Source organism: Panulirus ornatus, chromosome 4 (genome assembly GCF_036320965.1).
Source record: "Panulirus ornatus isolate Po-2019 chromosome 4, ASM3632096v1, whole genome shotgun sequence".
In the NCBI taxonomy this organism is placed as follows: domain Eukaryota; kingdom Metazoa; phylum Arthropoda; class Malacostraca; order Decapoda; family Palinuridae; genus Panulirus; species Panulirus ornatus.
This window is the reverse complement of record NC_092227.1, coordinates 10,705,614-10,716,498: the sequence shown is the minus strand read 5'-3', so window position 1 is coordinate 10,716,498 and position 10,885 is coordinate 10,705,614. Positions and strand designations below refer to the sequence as shown.

At 44.9% G+C, this 10,885-nt stretch overlaps 1 long non-coding RNA gene across 1 annotated transcript; it reads left to right on the top strand.

The window, feature by feature from the left end:
• Window positions 1-8,276: 8,276 nt before the first annotated feature.
• Window positions 8,277-9,395, top strand: LOC139764451 (uncharacterized). Its single transcript, XR_011716375.1, has 2 exons — window positions 8,277-8,737; window positions 8,849-9,395. It is a non-coding gene; the product is annotated as an uncharacterized lncRNA (long non-coding RNA).
• The last annotated feature ends 1,490 nt before the right edge of the window (window positions 9,396-10,885 follow it).

The window sequence follows — 10,885 nt, the reverse complement described above, 5'->3', positions numbered from 1 at the left end:
TGAGGGCAACAAAGATGATACAAGAATTAAGAGAACTCAATTGCGGAGATGGGGCATGGGGAGGTGGGGGGGGGGGAGGGGCTTACATTTTTCTGCCACGGAAGAGAGAAGAGTAAGGGTTGATCTGATCATCACGTTACAGTTTTCAAATCAGACTGAATCAGGTCAACAGTGAACAACACAGTTCTTCGAAAGATGTAGGAATACAACAGCCACTGGCTACAGTAGGAAAGATGTAGGAATACAACAACCACTGACTACAGTAGGAAAGATGTAAGAATACAACAGCCACTGGCTACAGTAGGAAATCGAGTAATACACTTAACTAGAAAAGACATTGCGAAGTAATTGTATAATAAAGAACCAGTAGATGTGTGGCATAAACTGATGATGGAACTGTGAACGTGGACAACATACAAGGACTTCAAACGTTGTATGAGAGTAGAGAATGTTCACAAGATGGGGCCCCACGAGTGTAAAACTCACTCCCCCCGTACAGTACAAATAAGGAATGATACGAATAAACCTACACAACACAACACACAACCCCTAACTCAGTTACATAAACCTTACCCTATACACATAAACCTACCTGATACATAAACCCTACCATACACACACACACAATTCTACCCAATACATTGAAGTCATATCCACATTAAGATAAAACCTAATTTACACGCTTAACCCCTTACATAACCCCATGCCACACACGTAAACCCTACCCCATACACGTAAACCCCACCCCACACACGTAAACCCTACGCCACACATATAAACCCTTCCTCCACACATATGAACCTTACTCCAAACGCATAAAATTTAACCCACACATACATAAGCCCTATTCCCATACACTCATATAATTTCTTTCCCCCACACACGTCGGCCACAACCCCTACACCAACACCAAACACATAACCCTTCGCCACACAATTCTCTAGTTTCACTAAAAAAAATTTTCCCACACCACCCACTCTTCTCCACATACGTATTCCTATCCACCTCTGTGAGTTTTCCCCTAAGTAACCCCTAAACACCCAAGAAACCTGCCCCATCCACACAGTTACCACCCACAAAATCCACTGTACCCATAGCTCAACCCCTGCACCAACCACCCCCCCTACACAATTTTCCCCACCAACGCAATCCACCCTACCCTCAGGAGTTTACCATTACACGCAACACTTCCTGCTATCGTATGTCTCCCACCCAGTACAACCTTCCCCCAGTACCACAACCCTTCTTATCCTCACAACCCAGCCCAACAACAGGAGCACAACTCTCTCTCTCTCTCTCTCTCTCTCTCTCTCTCTCTCTCTCTCTCTCTCTCTCTCTCTCTCTCTCTCTCCTCTCTCTCACGATCCTAAAATCGCCTGACGTTTTCTTACGTATAAGACAACTTGCCTCATGAAATCTTTCTCAGTCATGTATATCGCCGTCCTATATCCCACAGCTCTCCTCCCCCTCAAAGTCCTCTCCCCTTACACACGCCTCCCGCGCCCTCAACATCCTCCCCATCCATAATCTCCTCCCCATCCATAATCTCCTCCCCATCCACACAATCATTCCAACCAAATAGTCCTCCCCAACCAACGCAACCCTCCCTAACCAACACAACCCTCTCCATCCACACAACTCTCCCATCCTCACAACCCTCCCACCCACACAGTCCTCCCCACCCACACAACCCCTACAATCCATACAACTCTCCAATCCACACAACCCACCCACTCTCCACAACCCTCCCACTCACACAGTCCTCCCCACCCACACAACCCCTACAATCCACACAACTTTCCAATCCGCACAACCCTACAATTCACGCAACCCATCCACTTCCCACAACCCTCTCACCCACACAAATCCTACCCACCCACACAACCCTACAATCCATACAACTCTCTTATCCACACAAGCCTACACTTCACGCAACCCATCCACACAATCCTACCCACCCACACAACCCTACAATCCATACAACTCTCTTATCCACACAAGCCTACACTTCACGTAACCCACCCACACAATCCTACCCACCCACACAACCCTACAATCCATACAACTCTCTTATCCACACAAGCCTACACTTGACGCAACCCATCCACACAATCCTACCCACCCACACAACCCTACAATCCATACAACTCTCTTATCCACACAAGCCTACACTTCACGCAACCCTCCCACACAATCCTACCCACCCACACAACCCTACAATCCATACAACTCTCTTATCCACACAAGCCTACACTTCACGCAACCCTCCCACACAATCCTACCCACCCACACAACCCTACAATCCATACAACTCTCTTATCCACACAAGCCTACACTTCACGCAACCCTCCCACACAATCCTACCCACCCACACAACCCTACAATCCATACAACTCTCCAATCCACACAAGCCTACACTTCACGTAACCCACCCACACAACCCACCCACTTATATATGCACACACTGGACAAATTTGAGGTTGTCGGATGGTTTACACATGCCTGGGGGTGAAGATCCCCACTGGCACACCTCGCCCACTGACACACCCAAGCAACTGTAAAAGCAGTTCTGGCCTGAACCAGCCCAGTGCCTTGTGAGCAATGCAACTCTGCAGTGATGAAAATGTTCCTGTATTTGGAAGGCTTCATACGTTCCCTCCCCAGGAGCGACCGACAACCCCACACTCCTTCAGTGAGTTACAGCCTCACACTCCCTCAGTGAGTTACAACCCCACACACTCCCTCAGTGAGTTACAACCCCACGCTCCCTCAGTGGGTTACAACCCCACACTCCCTCAGTGAGTTACAGCCTCACACTGTCTCAGTGAGTTAACCCCACACTCCCTCAGTGAGTTACAGCCTCACACTCCCTCAGTGGGTTACAAACCCCACACTCCCTCAGTGGGTTACAAACCCACACTCCCTCAGTGGGTTACAACCCCACACTCCCTCAGTGGGTTACAAACCCACACTCCCTCAGTGGGTTACAACCCCACACTCCCTCAGTGAGTTACAGCCTCACACTGTCTCAGTGAGTTACAACCCCACACTCCCTCAGTGGGTTACAAACCCACACTCCCTCAGTGGGTTACAAACCCACACTCCCTCAGTGGGTTACAACCCCACACTCCCTCAGTGAGTTACAGCCTCACACTGTCTCAGTGAGTTACAACTCCACACTCCCTCAGCGAGTTACAACTCCAAACTCCCTCAGGGAGCTCACAATCCACAGCCATCACCTCGATCACACCCCACTGTGACAAAGTCTGGGGTCTCGTGTGTGGGTGTTGGTGGTCAGTGAGGTCACGTGATTGGCGTCCATTCAAGGTGGATGGAGGGTGTGGGCTGGATTCGTGTCTGCCTAGAACATATTCAAGGAGGAGCAACCAGACTAATTCCTTCACACAGAAAAAGCAAAAAAGAAAACAAAAAAAAAAATCTATAAAGGGAGGCTCAAAGACCAAGAATTATTCTCTCTCTCTCTCTCTCTCTCTCTCTCTCTCTCTCTCTCTCTCTCTCTCTCTCTCTCTCCACCTAGCCACGTTAACCCCACCCTTCCATCATCCCAACACTCACTAGTTCACATTTCTCGCACGCTTAAACATCCCGTCCGTCCTTTTGGATGACGCGCAGTCCATGCCATCTACACACATCTAACTCTTTGTCTTCCTCAGAGGCCAGGCCGAGTGCAGCCATTTGTGAAACTGGCAGGAAACTTTTTCTCCAGGTCACACTTTCCTATAGAATATCCATAGCAGTATGCTCTATACCATTCTATATCTCTTTTCTTTTTTTCTTTTCAGCAGTTGAGCCGGAGGGATAGGTGGGTGGGGAGATGTCTTCTGACTTCTTTTGCTGGGTCACACTTTCCTATAGAATATCCATAGCAGTATGTCCTGTACCAATCTATTAATTCATTCGGTTTTTTTTTTTCTCTTCACCGGCAGTTGAGCCGGAGGGAGAGGTGTGTGGGGAGGTGCCTCGTTTAAATATCTTGTTTCTACAATTTCTTCTTCTCTTTTTTTTTTTTTTTTACGTTCGTGAACAAATAATCTCGTCATGGGCTGTGCGTCTTCCTGCTGCCTCTACACGCACACCATCTTCTACACCAGTGCAAAGCTCTACGCCAACACAATACTATAATGTACTGCACTGAGGCAGCCATTTTCGACTTGACCACCTGCACCGTCGTCTCAGGACCCTCCCACTCAGTCGATATCAACGAATTTCTTGGTGTACTTAACCAGTACGACGTATTGCTCTTCAAGGGAGGATATATCGAGGCTCTCTTTACCACCGTTTTCAAATGCCGCGCTAAAGTTGTTAACATGGAGGATCTAGGATGTCCCACCTACAACACACTCATGTCGGATCCTAACTTCCTCCGTATCACTGGCCTCTCTGTGGAGCACATCACTTGCCAAAGGCATGCTCGCAGCCCACACCACTGCGCCCTGGCCGAAGTCATTGTATTTGCAGGCTGGTTGCTCTTGCCTTCCCTCTTCAAAGAACAAATGAAACTCTTCCGACGCTACCGTGCCTTCCATAAAGCTACCATCAAAGAAATCACTTTCTACCCAATGCGCAAGGATTCGGTCAGCCGGTCTTCATATGACTGGGGCTATTCTTCCTTCTGATGGATTCATTTTTCAAGATTAAGGAAAGTGATTCATTTTTCAAGATTAAGGAAAGCGATTCATTTTTCAAGATTAAGGAAAGCGATTCATTTTTCAAGATTAAGGAAAGCGATTCATTTTTCAAGATTAAGGAAAGCGATTCATTTTTCAAGATTAAGGAAAGTGATTCATTTTTCAAGATTAAGGAAAGTGATTCATTTTTCAAGATTAAGGAAAGATATAAAAATATTGTATTGAGTTTCTCCGTTGGCGTCAGGGTAAACACCCATCCCCCCCGAAGCTTGGTTACCTTTCCGTGGTGGGGGGGACTTCATGGATTGAGCAGTAGCAACCATCGTTGGTTGCTTCGGTTCAATCCATGAACGAAAAACCAAGCATCTTGAACGTAAATGTCGTATATATTCACTTTGTGTCAAAACTGACATTCGGAGGAATAGTTTTAGATTTCAAATCGTCTTTTCTGTAAATTTTCGAGTTCCACAACCAATAACTTGGTAAGATCATATTTCTGGAGAGACATATATACACTACAGTTGCTGTGCATGGCTCTGTAGCCATGACCAGGAATATTGTGGTTTGTGGTGTCAACATGTCGTTCCATAAGACATCCGGAGTCACTGCATTATTCATCAACACTTGAGCAACAGATAACTGGAGCCCACGATGGCACAAATCAGTCTGGCTTAAGTCTTTCTTAAAGGAAAGAAAAAACAAGATACTTCTGTTCCTCAGCGGAAGCAGGTCAGTAAAAGGTTTACATACTCAGTATGTAACTGAGAGAAGAATTATAATAGTAACAGTACTAACAGACCTGTATATGAAATTTCGTTTTCACCAGGTAAGCCTCCCACTTAAAAACTAATCCGTTTTCTTTAATATTGTCAAAGACAGAGAATGGCATGTTATGGGAAACATTGGCAATTTAATCAAACATTCAGTGACCGTCTAAGACAGGCATGTACTTCACTTGGTCCTTGACCAGCTCATGTGGAGCACAACACTCTTCAGGCAAAGATGCAGGTTATATTATTTCTATCAATCTTATGTCAGTTTCGCTGCGATGTAACATTAACGAACCTCATAACAGTAGATGTGTCGTACTTCTCACTGCTTTATTACATCAAAGATGACTTTAATCTAAGCTGATCTTTACCTGACTGTGATCTAAACTGATCTTTAGTTTACTTCAATCTAAGCTGATCTTTGGCTGACTTTAATATAAGCGGATCTTTACCTGACTTTGATCTAAACTGATTTTTAGTTTATTTCCAAATCTTTGGCCACAAACTTCACAATTCACACGGTTAACATCTCCATATAGACCAAAGCGCCAATAGTACCTATAGCTTAGGATCATCTTCGCAGTTACAACATCTTATAATCTACTGATCTTAATATTTTCTCCACATACATGGCATACGACGCACTGAGGGAGGTCAATCCAATGTTTCTCGGTAACGGTGAAGCCAAACTTGATATACTCTTCAATGGACTTCCATTTCTTTGTCACAGACATTTGTGCTAAGAAAACCACAGTCAGACACCACACCACACAGTCACACACCACATCACACAGTCACACACCACACCACAAAGTCACATTCCATACCACACAGTCACACACCACGCCACACACTCAAACACCACACCACACAGTCACATACCACACCACACAGTCACATATCACACCACACAGTCACACACCACATCACAAAGTCACATACCACGCCACACAGGCACACACCACGCCACACACTCAAACACCACACCACACAATCACACACCGCACCACAGTCACACATCACACCATACAGTCACACAACACAGTCACACACCACTCTACACAGTCATACACCATACCACAAAGTTAAGCACAACACCACTGTCAAGAAACAGTTAAACACCAAGCCACACAGTCACACACCACACCACACAGTCACACACCACACCACACAGTCACACACCACGCCATACAGTCACACACCACACCACACAGTCACACATCACACCATACAGTCACACACCACACCACACAGTCACACACCACACCACACAGTCACACATCACACCATACAGTCACACACCACACCACACAGTCACACACCACACCACACAAACACCACACCACACAGTCAAACACCACACCACACAGTCAAACACCACGCAACACAGTCATACACCACACCACACAGTCATACACTCCACCAAAGTCACAAAACAGTCAAACAACACGCCAAACAGTCACACGCCACAGCACACAGTCACATACCACACCACAGAGTCACATACCACACCACAGTCACACACACCACAGTCTCACATACACACACGATACAGTCACACACCTCACCCCAGTATACAGTCATACAACACACCACACCACACAGTCACATACCACACTACACAGTCACACACCACACCACAGTCACACACCACACTACACAGTCATACACTCCATCAAAGTCACAAAACAGTCAAATACCACGCCACACAGTCACATACCGCACCACACAGTCCTACACCATAGCAGTAATCATACCACACCACACAGTCATACACACACCACATAGTCAAACACCACACCACACAGTCATCACGCCACACCACAAAGTCACGTACCACTCCACACAGTCACATGCCAGACCACACACTCGTCACACCACACCACACAGCCACACACCACATCATGCAGTCACATACCACACCACACAGTCACACATCACACCACACAGTCACATACCACACCACACAGTCCCACACAATAGCAGTCATCACACCACACCACACAGTCATACACACACCACACAGTCAAACACCACACCACACAGTCAAACACCACACCACACAGTCACACACCACACCACAAAGTCACATACCACTCCCACAAAGTCACATGCCACACCACACACTCATCACACCACACCACACAGTCACATACCACACCACACAGTCCCACACCATAGCAGTCATCACACCACACCAAACAGTCATACACACACCACACAGTCAAACACCACACCACATAGTCATCACACCACACCACACAGTCCCACACAATAGCAGTCATCACACCACACCACACAGTCATACACACACCACACAGTCAAACACCACACCACACAGTCACACACCACACCACAAAGTCACATACCACTCCACACAGTCACATGCCACACCACACACTCATCACACCACACCACACAGTCACATACCACACCACACAGTCCCACGCCATAGCAGTCATCACACCACACCACACAGTCATACACACACCACACAGTCAAACACCACACCACATAGTCATCACACCACACCACAAAGTCACATACCACTCCACACAGTCACACGCCACACCACACACTCATCACACCACGCCACACAGCCACACACCACATCATGCAGTCACATACCACACCACACAGTGACACACCATACCACACCACACAGCCACATATCACACTATACAGTCACACACCTCACCCCACTACACAGTCATACACCACGCCACACAGTCACATGCCAGACCACACACTCATCACACCACACCACACAGCCACACACCACATCATGCAGTCACATACCACATCACACAGTCACACACCACACTAAGCCACACACCACACCACACAGTCACACAGCACACCACACAGTCACACACCACACTATACAGTCACACACCACACCCCACTACACAGTCACACACCACACCACACAGTCACACACCACACCATACAGTCACACACCACACCACACACTCACACACCTAACTACAAGGTGGATTAAACAACAAACCAAAAGCATTCTCATGGGGCCACGACTGGGTATTGCACATTACGCCATAAGCTACCAAGCAAAATCCATAAAAGGAAATGATTAGAGGAGAAAACCAGACTAAAACACACAGTGAGAACCATGAGATAAATCTTAACCTAGGTGAGGGTGAGGGAAGATGGGTGGAGTGGCAGTGTTGTGGTGCAAGGGAATTTGAATTGGGCGGGTCTGACGCCATCTTGGGGGGGTAGCAGGGCTGCGAGCGACCGGGTACAAACCAACGTGTGCAGCAGCCAACTTCTTCAGAATTATTGCCATAATTAAAGCTGGTAGGTGTTTGTATCGCGAGGAAAAGGTGAATATTATGTGCAAATTAATGTAGATTACTGTGACATTAGGTGGGAAGGTAGGCAGTAAGGCGGTTGTCTCAATTTGGACAGGAATGTTTGTGTGTTTCGACCTGATGGCGTGAGCCGGTATGGCGCGGTGGTCGTGAAGGAATACGAGGGAGATCGGCAACCTTCCCGGCCGTCCCAGAAGTAGCTACAGTGAGGCCCAGCAGCTGTCCCTGTTACTGTGGAAGGTACTCATGTATGATGTTAAGTGACGCGCAGAGGTAACAAGGGAAACTGACAACCAAAACAGCCTTCTTGATCATCAGGAGGATATCCAATGCTCAGAGTAAATAAGGACGATTATTGTATGGCTTCTCACAGGATGACAAAGCCGGGTAAATCAACAGGTAAAATAACTAGTAGTTAGTGGCAGTGAAGTGGAATTACCGCATTTCTGTGGTCTTAATAGTAAAACGAAACTTTTTGTTTTCTCTATCAAGCTGGAGGTGTTGTACATTACCATCCTTAAGGTTGTATGGTTGTGGTAACCCCACGGTTGTGACCACAGCAAATGTGTGAAGGGATAGTGCAGGAAATGTGGTAATGTATATAGTATAAATTATACAGTTGTATAATAAATGTAATAAAATTTTGTGTTATCTGTTCCCTTTCATTAATTTAAATGTAGAGGTAAGTTCTCTGTCTAACTAGGTTGGATAAGCTACGGGCACTCGGCTTGTAAATGTGGTGACAATTTCCCTTCATGACCACAATGGTGTGCTGCACTGAAGATGTACAATTACGTAGACGAAACTAAGGCTGGAAATCAATCAACATCAGAAAGTGAATGTATGGATCTTTAGATGGACATTAAACAACGGACAGAGGGGCACACTGGAGCAAATGAATTTTAATATCACCACTTAAAGTAGGCCTTTCAACTAGTTGTGGCTTTAAAGCAAACTTTTTCTAGCCCAGGTTTGGTTACCACCTAAGCTAATCCCCACGACCTTACCTTAGAAATATTTTCAGAAGGTACTGCCTGAACATATTTCTAAAGTAAGGTCATTTAGGTTTGGTTTAGATGCTACTCTATCCTAGGCTAGAAAAAGTTTGCTTCAGAGACCCAACTACGTAGACGGGCTACTCTTGATATTAAACTTTAACGTTGAGCTCTATCTCACTTTCCCTAACCTTCATTTTGAGGAGAACATCACAAGGAAAAACCATTAAACATTGATGATAATATATTCTATGTACTCAAGGGTGGAGCCGTCCCAACATTACTTTCTAAAGATGGGTCTGGATTACCAACACAAACATATAAGAATCCTTATATGTTTGTGGGTTTTCTTTTTTTTATAAATATTTCTGTGATTTTCATGAACAAATCTCATTAATACTTGAAAACTTATTGCCCTCTAGATATAATTTACTTTACTTGTCTCTCAATGAACTAAATACAAATGTTTTCAACACTATTTATTTTTTATCTTTAATAAGCACATCTTTTGTACGTATAACCCACTCCTGCCATTTTATTGACATCTGCACTCACACACACACACACACACACACACATATATATATATATATATATATATATATATATATATATATATATATATATATATATATATAGATAGATAGATAGATAGATAGATATAATCACAAACCTCCAACAGCCAGGAACGAACACACGACACCCGTGGCAGGCGGCAGCGTTACGGCTAGGCTATCAGCGTTCCTAATAGGAAATGCTCGTTCATATGCATTAGATTCGTGTATATATATATATATATATATATATATATATATATATATATATATATATATATATTAATCATGCATACTCAAGAAGAGAGCCAATATCGTACTTATGTCCTATTCCAGCCATTTATTAACATCTGCAGAAACTCACGAAGAAAAGACCAAGTGAAAGAGTCATAAAACTGGCCACTTAATATTAAATGTACCCTTCATTATCGCATTATGTCACAGTCGTTGGATAATCTTGTATTTGACAATATTGTCATTTTAAGGATGACATATAAAGTGTATCTCATTAAGATGGAATAAACTAATTTCTAGAGATTCGTTACTCTGATATACATCCACCTACAACCATCATTTACAACGATA